This window comes from Pezoporus wallicus, unplaced genomic scaffold, assembly GCF_028554395.1.
Source record: "Pezoporus wallicus isolate ANWC-B61680 ecotype Strahan unplaced genomic scaffold, APGP_CSIRO_Pwel_v1 contig_161, whole genome shotgun sequence".
NCBI lineage: Eukaryota > Metazoa > Chordata > Aves > Psittaciformes > Psittacidae > Pezoporus > Pezoporus wallicus.
This window is the reverse complement of record NW_026642654.1, coordinates 9264879-9281014: the sequence shown is the minus strand read 5'-3', so window position 1 is coordinate 9281014 and position 16136 is coordinate 9264879. Positions and strand designations below refer to the sequence as shown.

At 39.5% G+C, this 16136-nt stretch overlaps 1 long non-coding RNA gene across 3 annotated transcripts; it reads right to left on the bottom strand.

Annotated features, from left to right (window-relative positions):
• Positions 1-905: 905 nt before the first annotated feature.
• On the bottom strand, positions 906-12688 carry LOC130611287 (uncharacterized). 3 transcript variants are annotated; one of them, XR_008975217.1, is made up of 5 exons: positions 12578-12688; positions 3729-3836; positions 2260-2296; positions 1904-2005; positions 906-921 (listed from the first exon to the last, which is right to left on the bottom strand). It is a non-coding gene; the product is annotated as an uncharacterized LOC130611287 (long non-coding RNA). The 3 variants fall into 3 exon arrangements; XR_008975219.1 differs by having other exon boundaries at positions 1904-2440; XR_008975218.1 differs by lacking the exon at positions 906-921 and having other exon boundaries at positions 1211-2440.
• Between the last annotated feature and the right edge of the window lie 3448 nt (positions 12689-16136).

The window sequence follows — 16136 nt, the reverse complement described above, 5'->3', positions numbered from 1 at the left end:
AGCAAGTTCAGTGCATGGCACACTGCCCATATTTCCCTCTGAGATTCCCTGGATGTGTGCCCATCCCTTAATTTTGTATACCTCAAACAACTCCTTCCATTCTTCTCTCTAGTGGCATACAGAAAGTCAAGGAAGTTGTCCTATAAAGTAAAAAATTGTGGTAAGAGTACAGCAGCAGTTGAACATGTTTTAAACTTTGTCAAGAACACTGTCAACACTATTAGCTGTAAATTATTGCGAACAACAGCAACCTACTTTACACATACAACAGTACAACCAGCTGAGAACAAACACCATACACTTCATCACAATGAACATTTACATAACATGGTGCAGGCGCTCAGTATTATGTCACTAATGTGAGTGTTTCTGTAGATTCTTGAGTGCCTCTGGCTTTGCAGAGTACATCCAGCTAAATAGCACTTATATGGTCCTGGGACATATGTGTCTGGCCTCCTGCAGCCTCTGCTCAATTGAATATAATGGAGTCATGCTAAATGACAGAGCCCTCAGCATGGTAGGTGGAGGGGGCAGGCACAAGCACAAAGAATTAATCAAGCAAGCCAATTCTAAATTGTATAAATTCTGTCAAGCAAATATCTATAACATATTCTGTCACTGAGACTGTCAAAATGTGCTAAATCCTCAGCTTAAGTGAAAATAGTAGAGATATTCTAAATTACACCAATTATGGCAATATGCACTAACAGAAGATCTTGCCTTATTTTACAGGGTTTTTGAAAATTTGATGGCACAAAGAGGCTTAGAAGCCACACTTTCTGCTTTGTACTCTTTCCTCCAGTCACTGAACTTCGTTTCTCTGTATACTAGAAAGTATCTGCTTTTCTGCCCAGGAGTAAAAGCTGGTCCTGCCCTACTCTTTCCTGGACTGTCAGTGTGGTGTTAGCTTTGTCAACAGCTCTGGAAAAAGGATTTGTTACTTAACTTGTACCCTAAGGCTGTGCAAATGATCTGTAGCAAGTAGTTGTAATTTCTTCTCCTTACGTTTCTGAAATGTTTTCACTAGTTGCAATTTTCATCAATTTCTTCATTTATGTATTTTCTGAAATTAACTCAAGATTAAAAACAATAAATAAAAGTTTCCACCGTTTTTCCAGGTGGTGTAATGAAACCACAGAGGTTTAGTTTCAGTAACTGGATAAACAGCTGAAAAAAAAAATTAGAAAATTTTATGATAGTTTTCCAATGAAAGAAAAGCAAAATTTTCTAAAGTCCAGGTTTGAACCAGGTAAAAATTGAAAGTGAACAGATCAGGTTATAACCCCATCTTGGAACTAACTCTTAATGCTTATGAATAAGGAATTTATTTCATTTCCAAATTCTGCTTTATTATTGACTATCTGCAAAATGGTATATAAAAATTCTTTACTAGTATCATTCACATGGTTTAATTACCAAGTAGAGGTGCTAATAAAAATGTCTTCTTTTTGTTGCCACAGCTATTTTCAACTTACTACTGTGCTGGCATTGTAAAAGGAAAACTATGGTATACCCCTTTTTTGAATTTTGAGAGTAGACAGAATTGAGTTAACAACCAAACTGGCTTTCTGAACTCCCTACTTTTTTAAAAATCCTTAAGGAGAAAAGTAATCAGTTATTGCTAACTCAAAATATATAGGGCATGTTTTCTCTGATGCTGGTAAGAACTAGACTGTCAGGGCAGGAGTTTCTGTGAAGTTGAAGATGCAGACGAGCACAAGCAAAAGCAGCTTAATGTCTCAAATACCATTTTGAGTTTACTGTGGAAGTCTAGCAAAATAGGATGGGTTTGTGCAACTAGAAATAAGGTCAAGCAAACATACTATTGCATTAATATCTTGTGTAATGTCCTTATGGTTGAACCCTCTTCCTTTTATTAATATACTGGTTAGGGTTCACGCACCTGTCTTGTGCAACACAGGCTCAGGAGGCATATTTGACTGAGACAGGTGCACAGCATGTGGCTCTCAGATGGGTTAAAAGAAAAGCATGCATACATATGTTGCTGAGCATAGGGAGAAAGGAAAATGGATGAAAGCTGGTCTGATACAAAAGAGAAGCATGAAATGAAAGGACATACAACACATGGAAAGGGGACAGATGCATGCATGTACTAAATAGAAAAGAAAGTTCCATGCATTAAAAGGGAGAGTAAGCAAAAATTAATGTTACCCAAATCACATATGTTAGAAAGATTATTTTCTTAGAAAGGAATTAAAATTGCAATAGTTCATAGGGCATTGTTTTCCTTAAACAAACCTGGAATGTTTCAAAGTAGGGCTCTTTTCTGTGTGAACTGAAAAACAGATAAAAGAGCTGAACTCAGAGGGAACCCAAACAGAAGATGGATGCACTAACAAGTTAGAACCAAAATCCTCTGATGTTCCTTGTCACTTCATCTTTAGCAAAGTCCATCTGCACAGGAGCTCTTATTTCTCTTCTAAAGAAGGGTTATACAATGATTAGAATTAATCATATAAGCAGAAATCCCACAATGAATTAGGATGAAGATTCAGCATTTTCTCAGCTCACTTGTGAAGAAGTAGAATGATTTTTCAAAAGCAATGGAGAGATTAGCATACTTCTACATTGTATCAACTGCTTTTTGTTTCCTAGATATACTGCCCTTTTCTAATGCATTTCTCATAGGCAGGACTTCTTGTACATAGAAGTGTATCTTTCAGTGTTTAGACCTCTCTAAAGGAAAACTAAAAACCTGTGGTTTTATGTGAAGCTAAAATTGACCTTAAAGTGCTATTGTGTTTCATATTCATATAAATTGATTAGAATCTATGGAGAAATTGATCACTTTTCATTTCACTGTCATGTCCAAAGTCTGTATATCGTACACAAGTCTATAAAATGAATGAAAATAAAAAACCCCAACAAAATAAAATATTTGCTAAAGCTACTGTAGGCATTTACAGTCAATTGAGCTTCTTCATCTATTTTTAAAATGTACAGATTCTGAAAATAAAAGACTGATATATTCTCATATTGAAGTATCCTCTACCTGCAGTTCTTCACAACTCAGTGGCAATTTCATATAGGTTTCAAGGCAAATACAATTCAAATCAACCATGTACAGTTAGGAAAATGCAACTACAATAAACTTTGAAGCAAACCCCTACCAGTGTGCACTTTAAAGATATTTCTGGAACAGAAAGTATTAAGCATAGACATCAGATTCTCTCTTTTAGTTACTTCCAAGTTCAATTTAATGTTAACATTATAGAAATACATAAGGAGGTTGAAAGCAGTTGAGATGTTCACATATTTATCAATTGTATGTTATTTTCTGTTTGGGTATAAAACTTCAGAATTCTACCTGTAGGCAGACGGATAAAAAAAAAAGCTATTCCAGGAAACATATGCTAGTTGGCTCAATTCTGGAGAACTAAAAGATTTAGATATATATATAATTACTATTGGTTTCTTAAAAATCTATTTTACACAAACAATTCTTTCAAAACAGTATAGGAAAAAAATTACAGCTCTTTCAATTAAGTTGATGCTGTGATTCTGGGGATAGGGTGGCAGGAAGGCTCTTCTATCTAGGAACTTCAATTTTTTATTTGCATGGGTTAAACAGAGCCTATATTACTTTATTACCTTCAGGGTATTTTATGTGTCTTGTCTCTAGGTGATTATGCAGGTGGGAACAGGCTAAGATCTAAGCCAACCTCACTGCACACTGAAGACATGTAAGTTGATGAGGAACTACTGACCAGGTGTGATTCAGTTCATAGTCTAGTACAGAGTTAATCCAGATATGAAAATATTCCACTTCATCCTATTGCTACATTACAGTTTGTAAGTCATTTGCAAGTAATGGCCTTGTACATAAAAAAATTTGTTAGGAAAAGTTACAAAAGTTTATTATATTTGGGGAATTGGTACGAATTGGTTTTGGTTTGGTTTGTTTTTTTCATTTTTTTTTACAATCCCTACTAAGTAAATTCATTAGGTTCAAGGAAATAAAAAGATCCCAGAGCCAAGCAAAATACAACTTATCCAATACTAAATGACCCATGAGGAAAATAGAAGCAACTAGTCTGGAAATCTACCTATTTCTAAAGCATGGTCTATACGGCAAACCCTACATGGGCAAAACACAGATGAGGAGAGAAGTTTCTACTGGGAAGACTGTACCCTCAGTCACATAATGATCATGTAAACCAGTTTTTAGAGTATGCATTGTAATATCTGACACATGAAACTGATTTGTAACTCCATGCATCTGAACTCTCACATAATCTAAAATAAAGTTATTGATGATCTCTATTTTTACATAAGGCAAAGTATCACTGGAAGTGAAGTCAGCCACAGGGAAGACAAGAAGCATGTGAAGTAGGATGAGATGCAACTATTTCTCTCCTAAGAGACCTATTACAGAATGAAGTGCTCAAATTAATTGCTAAGGTAGCATGCTGGAAAATAAAATACACAGGCATAAGGAATCCAAACAGAAAATATGCACCTTGTTAGCATTGTTCTTATAGAGACACTACTCTGAGATCAATGTTCAATTTTCTTAGGTTCTACTAAGCAGCTATTCATAAACAGACAGACTTCTCTTTGGCTATACAAGTAATAGCTCATCCGCAGCCAGTTCTGAAAACCAGCAAATTTCTGGTAGATAGTCCTCTAGGGAAAACAAACAAACAAACAAACAAAACCAAACAAAACCCCATCAAACCACACAAAACACAGCAAGACTGAGGGCAGAAGAAAACACTACCCATCTCCCTCCCTCCTTCTTCCAAACCCATTTCTGATCTTACCTTCTTTTCCTCTGCCCTCCTTACACACTTCAATCCTGATGGCTCTTCCATCCTTCTTCCAGAGCTTTAGAGTACACAGTATTTGCTCCTCAGTAGAAACTGCTATTCTCATTTTCTCCTCCATTTTCAAGCTGCTAGCATTTTACTGTTTTACCTTTCCTATTAATGTCCAGTCTTTCTTTAAGTACACTAAGATCTACTATACACAAAGCCTTCAGCTACCAAAGACCTTGTTGCTCTCCTGATGGAATTCATTCACAAGAATCAGCTGACTGTGATGAATTGACCATGTGCAAAGTCCCTTTACCTCTTTTAAATAACATCACCTTTTCTAAGAAAAAAAGAAATTAAATATACAATTGTAATGTTTTTTATTTAAATAGTTGTCCTGGGTTCAGCAGTAGCAGTCATTTTTCTCCTTCTTGGTAGCTGGTGTAGTGCAGTGTTTTGATTTTCGGCCTGAGAACAGAGCTGATAGCGATGTTTTGGTTTGGCCAAGGACTTTGTGAGCCTCATGCTCTGCCAGGGAGGAGGGGAAGGCAGGAGGAAGCAGAGACAGGACACCTGACCCAAACTGACCAAAGAGGTATTCCATAACACAGCACGTCATGCCCAGGATGTAACTGGGAGTTAGCCAGAAAGGCTGGGAGACTGCAGGGTTGGAGAAGGTATGGGTCGGTGTTTGGTTGGGCTGAGGGGGGGCAAGTTATCGGTCGGCTGGTGGTGAGGTGTTGTATTCTCTTCCCTTGTTATTTCCTTTATCATTATTATCACTGGTGGTAGCAGTAGTGATTTGTGTTATACCTTAGTTACTAAACTGTTCTTATCTCAACCCGTGGGAGTTGCATTCTTTTCGATTCTCCTCTCCGTCCCTCCGAGAGCAGGGGGAGGGCAAGAAAAGGGGGGAAGTGAGCAAACGAATTACCTGACTGGGTTTAAACCACGACAATAGTTTTAATTAAAATATTGAAGACAGCAATGAAGTAGGGTGATTTTGAAGGGGGGTGGGAAGGAAAGGCAAGGCAAGTGGGAAATGCAGTATGAAACAAGAAACCCTTTTTTTTAATGCAGTTTGCTGCAGGTTTGTGGGGCTTTTTGGTTTTGTTTTGGATTTTTGTTTAGAATAGAATAGTTCATAGAATAGTTAGGGTTGGAAAGGACCTTAAGATCATCTAGTTCCAACCCCCCTGCCATGGGCAGGGACACCCCATACTAAACCATCTCACCCAAGGATTCATCCAGCCTAGTCTTGAACACTGCCAGGGATGGAGCATTCACAACCTCCCTGGGCAACCCATTCCAGTGCCTCACCACCCTAACATATCCTCCTAACATATCCTCCTTATATCCAATCTAAACTTCCCCTGTTTAGGTTTTAACCCGTTACCCCTTGTCCTGTCACTACAGTCTCTAATGAAGAGTCCCACCCCCCATCCCTATAGGCCCCCTTCAGATACTGGAAGGCTGCTAGGAAGTCTCCATGCAGCCTTCTCTTCTCTAGGCTGAACAGCCCCAACTTCCTTAGCCTGTCTTCATACAGGAGGTGCTCCAGTCCCCTGATCATCCTCGTGGCCCTTCTCTGGACTTGTTCCAACAGTTCCATGTCCTGAGGACACCAGAACTGCACACAATACTTCAAGTGAGGTCTCACAAGAGCAGAGTAGAGGCGCAGGATCACCTCCTTCGACCTGCTGGTCACACTCCTTTTGATGCAGCCCAGGATACGGTTGGCTTTCTGGGCTGAAAGCGCACACTGCTGGCTCATGTTCATTTTCTCATCAACCAGAACCCCCAAGTCCTTCTCCACAGGGCTGCTGCGGTTGGTTTGTTTTTTTGTAGGGTTTTTTTGCTGTTGCTCTTCTTTGCAAACATTTTTCTAGGCAGGGTCCAGAAATCTATTAGTACAGTCAAAAAGAAAACTTCTGAATCCCCAACATTGGATATTTGTAAGGTTCAGCTGCACTGGGTGCTGGGCCACCTTGTCTAGAGTGTGTTTTTGCCAGGAAAGTTTGGACCAGATGATCCTTGAGGTCCCTTCCAACCTGGTATTTTATGATTTTATTGTTATTTTCATTCTTCTGTCTTTAAGATGACTAAATGTTTATTTGGGGATACAAGTGGAAGTGAAACATGAGTGGGAAGCCTATTTTAAAGACAGGAAATCTCATTCTGGGTAAATACAGACAATATAGGGTATAATCAGAATGAGGAAAGAAAAAAATAAAGACCAATATATAAAGAAGAGGATGCACTGTCTTTGGAAAGTTGAGGAAAAGTACACAAAGCATGAAGATAATTCTCCTCCCAGATCCATCTACTAAAATATAAAAATCTGAAATATCCCATTTTGAAATAATTACACCATAATCCAATTTAGAGCTTGACCAGAGTAAATGAGGTTCATGAACAAATGAAGGCAGTTTAATGGTTGGAATTGTAAGTAGCACATGCAGTATCAATGGCCAAAATATACCCCTGTCACACAGGCCTGATGGTACTTCCTCATTTCCTATCTCAGTCTCTCATGTTTTAACTCTACTGTTTCTGTTGCTGCCTTTCCCTCTCATGGTGACTTCCCATGTCCTGCATCATTCCACACTATATCTGTTACTGGCTTTTGCAGGTAAGGTGAACATTACATCTTGCCATCATTTAGGTAGGTGACATACAATTTAGTTTCACAAGTAAAATTGAGAATAAAGTGAACAAGATTTTTTTAATTTATTTAATTTTATTTACTTATTTACATGGGCAATACCAGAGTAACTAGCACACAAATCTGCAGTCACTAATGAGTTGGTTGCTGAAACATGAAGTTGGAAGGACTTTAATGTGGGCTATCTAGTAGTATGTGCAATATAATATTTATCTAAGCATACCTACAGACAAAGGAAATCATAAAGTAGGGCTGTAAAAGGAGATACTTGCTTTCATTTGGCTGCTAGCAGTATCCTGAATCTAGTATGTGTGCTCCTGTCGAAGAAACAGCTGAGAAAAATTCAGCTGTTTACTTTGTCCTTGGATGTGGAACCCTCTGGAGTGAATGGGGGATACCTTCTTCCCCAACAAAACCTAAGAATACTCTGTAGAAATAGGCTTCTGACGTAGGTGGGGCAAAGACCAATATGTCCATAATAGAGAGGAATAAGGGAGGAGGGGTAAGACGCACAAAAGCAATCAGGCTTCAGTGATGATGAAAAGAAAGATGGCTCCCAGGGATAAGACAGGATCATCTATAATTTGCCGCAACCCAGGGAGCCTCTGAAAGTTGCTGATATAAGACCAAGACTGAAAGTGAAGACACAGTTGGTGAGAGGAAGATGTACTGTGCTCTGTTTCACCCAGCTGATGCAATTTTCTCTGCCTTACTTACCTGGTTCTAAAAATAGCTTTTAATCACAATAAGAAGTAGATTTTAAGGGGCTTTTTACGTATATACACTTTAAGGGTGGGGACAGGCAGAACAATACCATAGTACTGACCAACTCAAAAGAGTCCCATCAGAATGAGAAAACATGCTGGGTGTTCAGCATTTACATTGCTCAGGAGGTTATTAGCCCTGAGCTATTAGTAATGCCATGATATTTCATGATACGATGTGAAAACTGTGCAGTATATCCTATTATCTCACATTTTATCAATGTGGAAAGAATAATATTATTAAAAACATAAATTAATTTTATTCTGCCTTCACAGCCAAGTTTCCCCATTTAGCATGCTCCCAAAGAAACAGTCTGATGAAACTTTGACATGAGGCTGTCACAAGGTTAGATATCTTGTGAATCAATATGGCTAGAAATTAGACATGTGGATTGTTAGCTTCCATGTGCAAATCACTATGTAAAAACATGCATAAGAACTAAGTTTGCTATTTTTAAAAACTGTAAAATATGGATCTAACCACATAGCAGGAGAGGCCACCTTACACGGATGTATCATTAGAAAACAGTATGTCACTGTTGCATAATAGACAGGCTTCATGCCTCAGTATTTCTGTTTTCTACACTTCATAATACTATCTAATAGGTAAAGGATTCAGAGCCAATCCCCAAAATACATTTAACAGAAAACATACACTGCTATTTGGACAGCTGCAGCTATTTCATCGTCCCTAAGAGGCATAGGGAATACATGTGTCCTTTCAAAAAGGAGATGCATTAAACCAGTCTGACTGACTGGTATGGCTGTATGTTTTCATTTAAAATATTCTTCATCTTCAGGTCATAACTTTTTATTTTTAAAGCCAATTATCACTTTAAAAAAAAAACAACAATAAAACCAGCAAAACACCGAAGCATTCTACAGGACCTGGGGGTCCTGGTGGACACCAACTTGAACATGAGCCAGCAGTGTGCTCTTGTGGCAAAGAAGGCCACAAGTGGTATTCTGGGCTGCACTGAGATGTGCGTCATGAGTAGGTGGAGGCCTGTAATCCTTTCCCTCTGCTCATTACTGATGAGGCCACCTTTGAAGTGTTGTGCTCAGCTCTGGGCTCCTCAGAGCAAGGAAGACAGAGACTTACTTAGAGAGAGCTCAGCAAAGTGCCACAATGATGAAAGAACTGGAGCATCTCTTCTATGAAAAAAGGCTGAGAGAGTTGTGGCTGTTTAGCCTCAGGGAGAAAAGAATGTATGTATGCAAATACCAGAAGGGAGGGTGCAAAGAAGACAGCCAAGCTCTTTTTAGTGTCAGGACCAGAGGCACTGGGCACAGACTGAAACATAGGAGGTGCTGTCTGAACATCAGGAAAGACTTTTTCACTGTGAAAGTGACCAACCACTGGCACAGGTTGCCCAGAGAGACTGTGGAGCCTCCATACTTGGATATATTCAAAAGTTGTCTGGACACGGTCTTGAACCCTGTTTGAGCACAGGGGTTGGACCAGATGACCTTCATAGATCCATTCCAACCTCAATTGTTCTGTGATTCTGTGATACATGAAGGATTCCTTGTGTAGATAATGTTAATCACCTGCTGAATTGTACTTAACACTTCTAATTGTAGTTTGGAACTTATTACTTGGAAACACACTTTCTTTGGGGACAAAATTTTAAAAGAGTATCTTCAGCACTGAGTAGAGATATGTTTGCCTTTTTAGGCTATGTCTACTACAATGTAATTTCTTCACAGGGGAGCTTTCTTTTGGCCACATGAATTTTCTCAGAGAATGTCTCTGCTGTGCTCTTTTTCCCAGGTAGGGGTTTGTTCAAATATTGTCAAAAATAAGATTGCAGAGTTGAGATATTTAGAGACCTTTGCTGACTGCTGAATGTCATTGTAGATCTATGTGTACAAAAAAAAAAAAAACTGAATTAAAAGATACTCTTCCTTTGTTTTATATATGTGTACAAAGGAGGAGCAGGTTGGGAATTTAAAACCTATTTCAAAGAAAGAGAGGCACATAAAAGAAAGATAAGCCACATACAGAAAAGGTGAATATGATGTAGCAGATTAATTATGGATCTCAAGGAAAAGAAATGCACTTCTGTGTTGGTTCAATCTCAGACCACAAAATTATTTCTTCATTCGTGGAATAGAAATCACAAGATCCTATTTTCAAAGCAATAAGATACTTGACTAAGGGGTACCACATGTAGGAAAAGTGATATCTTCACTGACATCACACACTGTAATTGACTGAGTAAAAATCTAGCAGCAAATTTCCTTCCAGTTGGTCTATGACTCTGCCCATGCATGTGCACACTTGCTTGGATGCTATATAGTAAATCAACCGCTTGCTAGAGGTTTTCATTTAAAAAGGAAGCAGGCATGAAAGCTCACAAGCCTTACTGATATTACCAATGATTGTATATACTTTTGATAGCAGTCACACACAGACATTCTTTACACGCTGGAAAAGAGTGTCAAAAAAGATTACCCCTTTTCATCCATTTAATACTATGTTGTCCCTGCCCATGGCAGGGGGGTTGGAACTCAATGATCTTTAAGGTCCCTTCCAACCCAAACCATTCTATAATTATATGGTTCTATGTTTAAAATTTCTTTTTTTTGTTGGTTTTTTTTTTTTTTTGCAAATGCAGGCACCCGTCACATTTTCTATAACAATGTGAACTTGAGATACTTAAACTTGTGTGCCTTAGTAGGAGTTTAAAACAGTACAACTTTTTAGCGGGATTCAGCTTTCTTCTGATTTGCTCTGAGAAAACACATATTGCAGTCATGCAACAACATGAGGCACAATTGCAGCATGTCACTTAGCAGGAAAGGGGCAGTTGTGAAACCTCAAGACAGATGATTTAAGGTGGAGCCTTCTTCATATTCTAGATTGCGTCCTTGAGGCTCACCCAGCCAGCCAGCTGTATGCCACATACACATCACACCACACCACACACATCACAGTTGTATGTAATGTTATTTCCTCGGGTGGGAGAGACTGTGGCATAAAATACAGCTTTTCACAGTCTCTCTTTAGACTTACAAGTAAGTCTAAAAGACTTAGACTAAGACTAAAATCAAAGGCATTTACTTTTTAAAATAAAATTAACTCCACAGTAAGTCTAGATTTGAGATCCATGGTGGTTTCTTTAGTTATATTCTCATGGTTTTAAAGGAAATATAATCTTTCTATGGACATAGTTTTAGCTGTATTTCAAATTGTATATGGAATTACCTAGTTCACAATTTAAATTTTTTTTCCTCCCAGCCTTTAAAGAAATTATTCCAAATCAAGGATTGAAATTGGAAAGAAAAAAAAAAGTATTTTAACTTTAGGAGAGAACATATCTGCATGTGGGTTCTGCTGTAGTAAAAGCCAAGAAACATTTTAAATGAAGACTTTGTTTCTATTGATACAGTTAGCCTGTGTAGTTATGTCCCCGAAAACACTGATATCTTTTGCCACAAACAGCCTCACAATACCTGATACTTTACTTTAAAACCTAGATCCTGCAGGTGAGGTCTCATGTTTAAAGAAAGCCATTTTCTATTGTAATACTAAAAAAACCCCAAACAATTCTTTTTTTATAGATTAGTTGAGCATCAGAATATCTATCACCAGTTCTATATGCAGTTCACTGCATCCAAAAGGGCACTTCAAAGACTTTCCAAAACTCCCACTAAAACTATGCTCCATCCTTTACTTACTTCCTCCCTCAATTCATAACTGTTAAGGAAAATAACGGTACTGCCATTTCAGCTTACTAGAAGGTTAAGTTTTTAAGAATGGGAGAGAGGAAATAAAAGAAAGTTCAGTACAAAAAATGCTCTGTGAGATTTTTTTTATTTTCTTTAAAACTCCTGTGGTTTCTGAGTACTTAAGGAATAATAGCTGTGAGGGTAATTATCACTGCTTCTAGGATACTCACATATGTGTGCTGAAGAAATAAAGAAGTGGGTTTTTTTCCAATTATTTAAAAGAATCCCCTGATAAAATTACCATTTTCAGCTAGAGTGAAAAAGATTCTCCATGTAAGGAGCCATGTTTCTTTTGGGGTTTCATAATCCGTAGAAATGAGAATCTCTAACATATGTTGTCATTACTTATCTAAATACAAGCTCTGATGGAAGTTAGCAGAAAAAAAAGAGTGTGTTCATGTATATAACTCTGAGCAATGCTTCACCAAGATTATGCAGAAAACAGTATATTCACCAGGACCCCATATGTTGCTTTACCTACATACACAACAGAAATCTGTCAGCCTGTGTGAGCAGGCCAGAATGCTGCTAACATTTTTTCGTAGCTGACACCAGCAGATAGCCAATTCTACTCAAATTAATCTGCACATGGGCAGGGTTCCCCAGGTGTTTGTACAGAGCCCTAAGACAACACATACGAAGCAGTTTGCATAAAATCAGGTTTCAGCAACTTAAGACATTAGCTGTCTGGAGAAAAGATGAGGAAAACAAAGAATCCCAGAGCATCCCACCAGGAACTGAATTAAAGGTGGCAACAAGCCCGTATCCATAAACCCTCAGATTGGTTTCCTTTCAGAACAAATAACGAGGTTTTGAAGTCCTATTCAAACTCAGTGAAAAGGCAAAGCTTAAGTAACAAAATATTTAAATCAGTTTGAAAAGCCGTACAAATTGTCTCTTTACAAGAAAAACCCGTGAATGGGAGGAATAGGCAGATGCTTTAGAATGAAAGGTGAGTGCTTGCCAATTAACTTATTTGACTGATAACAGGAATGTACACTCTCTTTCTGCTAATTGGCACGTGAGTGCTCTCCCTCCCATTATGAGTAGGTCAGGTTTCTTGTGTGATTTTAGCCACCTAGACAGACCAGGAAAAAAAAACCAAAAAGTTGCTTTCTGAGACAGTGGCACCTAAACACAGTCTTTCAGCTTCCTTGGACTAAGCTGGTTGGAGGCCCACCCCAACACCCCCCATCTCAGTGCCATTCCTTTTACAAAAGGGGAAAAAAAAGCAGGCTAACAGAAATCTCTCAAGAACATCTTTGTGACACTACAGTCAACCGAAGTATTTATTGTTGATCACACTGCTTCTAGGTAAAGACTTTTCACTGAAAAGTGAAAGCCTGAAAAGTGCTGTTTAGTCCAAGGTACTACTTTTCCTTCCTCACAATTCCTTTCAGTTTAAGATACACCTTCACGGCCTCTCAGAGGCTGTCTCATCTTCCGGCTGAACTTCTCCCCTTGGACCACCTTCATTTTATCTTCTTTTGGTTTTTACAGACTTCTTAACTGCAAAGACTCCACAAATCTTTCCATACTTTTTCTTCTCTTCTTCCCATAAAAGTCTTCATATGTTTGAAAATACCTTGAAGTAGCTCCCTGACTCAACACCTGGGCTCCTTTTTCCCCCTCTCATTGCTCCAGAACATGGCTGTGGTGCCAACTGCCTGTGCCCTCCACTGAAAGGGCAGCCAGCACTGAGAAGCTATCTTCCCAGCTGGGTTTTTCAGCACTAAGCAAGAAAATGGCAACACGGGATTTACCTACAGGTTCCTCTACACAGTATATAGCATAGTGTGCCTGCACCCACTCGTGGCATGTTAGGGCATGCAGGACTTCAACCTACCTCACAGAGTGGCATGTGTTTAGTTGACAGGCAGCAGCTAACAACAGCCAAACAGGGCAGCTGCCACACTAGTCTCTCAGCTAAAATAGGCATCAGTGTCAGGGACACATGGAGTTGGGGTTTGTGCAGAAAGGGCCTGGAACTGTTCACAGGTTCATCTGCTGATAGCAGCCTCCTGTGTAGTAAGGGTGAAGGTGCCTGGCCCTTCAAGAGGCTCAGAACATTCTGGAAGGAAGTGGCAATCCTCAGGGCTCCCTGTCCTTCCTGAATTAATACTAAACTTGCCTTCAACTCAAGCAGCTAAAAAGCAGAAAGTGAGACCATGGCTGCGAGAAGCAGCTAACTTGTTTCTTCTTCTGCATCTCTGAGGCTGTGCCTGGTGCTGGTGGTGCAAGGGAGAGATGGAGGGAGGGAGAGATGGAGGGAGGACACAGGCATGGTGAGAGGCCACAGGGGAGAGTGTGTGGGGTACCAGAGGTATTGTAAGGGGCTGCAGTGCTTGGGAGCAGGCAAGGGAGCTGCTCAGAAGACCTTTGCTGCAGGGGTTAGCGGATGGCCATTCCAGCCCCAGGAAACATCTTGCTATGTGTTAGAAGCTCCTAGAAGGCCTAATCTTCTGAAGATGTGAAATATGAAGAAAGATTAATAAAGTCAGAGGTGTGTGACAACCCTAAGGATTTTTTGGAAATCTGAATGGTAAGTTTTAATGCATGGAATTGGCAATGTGTTTGGTTGTAGGTTTACAGCATGCACACAGTTTACACAGGTAATTCCTGCTTCAAGTTCTCCCACAGTCAAGGCTATATTTCACATGTGTACAGTGCAGTTGTGCAGCCTTCTTGATGTCTCCGATACCTTGTGCCAGTAGCTTTTAGTTTGCTGTGACTGTACTTGCATGCTGGATTGTGTATTTTATGAGGCCACAGATCCTACAACACTGGAACTAGATAAGGATTTATTTCTTTCAGGGACCAATTTAAAGAGGCCTTCATAACATGAATGCATGCATTCTTGTTGCAGCCTAATACTGTACACCCTGCCCAGCCCATGAGCCCCAATGTATAAGAGCATCCCTTTCATCTAATCATGTACCCTACTGCCTCCTACATTATAGCACAAGGAACCCAAGGCACTTTATTACATTATTTGAATGTATTCTAGGGTGCTTTTACACCCTAGAAAAATCTTCCTTCATTTGGTAAAGAACACTGAATACTCAGAGGGATCCACTGGCATCTCTGTATTTTACAGACTACCTTAGATTTCATTTTCCAGTATGAAGGCCTAATTCAAAGCTTTGTGAAGCTCAGGACAATCTGTTTCTAGCAGGCACAGGATCAGTTTAACTCTTAATTTAGCTCACCGACCATCCTGATGTCAGGTCATAGATTCAATTTGGTTCTGACTTCCACTTTCCCCAGTTAATCCCTTAATTTGTGAATACTTCCAGCAGTCAGGAGTTAGACCTTCCTGTTTATGGTGTGTTGTATGACCCTTTCTAAATGTCAGGTACCCACTGACGCTGCTCCATCACTACTCCCGTCAGCTGGACAGGGAGAGAAAATATAATGAAGAATTATGGGTCCAGATAAGGATAGGGGAGATCAATCACCAATCACTATAAAAGTTTTAAATGCTTAGGCAATTAGACTGTTGTGTATTTTAAGGATAGAAAAAGAGGGATTTGATAATGATAAAGCAGCTAAAAAGATTTTTAATGAATGAAAAAAAATCATTAGGGTACTCACCTTTCAGCTTGGAAGAGTAGGCTTTCTTGCATCATTCTCCATCATGCCTGTCCTGGGTTCAGCAGTAGCAGTCATTTTTTTTCTCCTTCTTAGTAGCTGGTGCAACGCTGTGTTTTTGACTTTCGGCCTGGGAACAGAGCTGATAACACCGATGTTTTTAGTTACTGCTCAGATGTTTAGACTGGCCATAGGACTTTGTGAGTCTCATGCTCTGCCAGGGAGGAGGGGAAGCTGGGAGGAAGCAGAGACAGGACACCTGACCCAAACTACCCAAAGAGGTATTCCATACCACAGCACGTCATGCCCAGGATGTAACGGGGAGTTACCCGGAAGGGCACTCTCTTCTCAGTCAGGCTCATTTTGGTGGGTGGTATCGTATTCTCTTCCCTTGTTATTTCTCTTATCATTATTATCATTGGTGGTAGCAGTAGTGATCTGTGTTATACCTTAGTTACTAAACTGTTCTTATCTCAACCTGTGGGAGTTACATAGTTTCAATCCTCCTCCCACCCATCCCTCTGTGAGCGCGCGGTGGGGGCGGGAAGGAAAGAAAAAGGTGGCGGAGTAGAAACTGTGTGGCTGACTGGGTTTAAACCATGACAA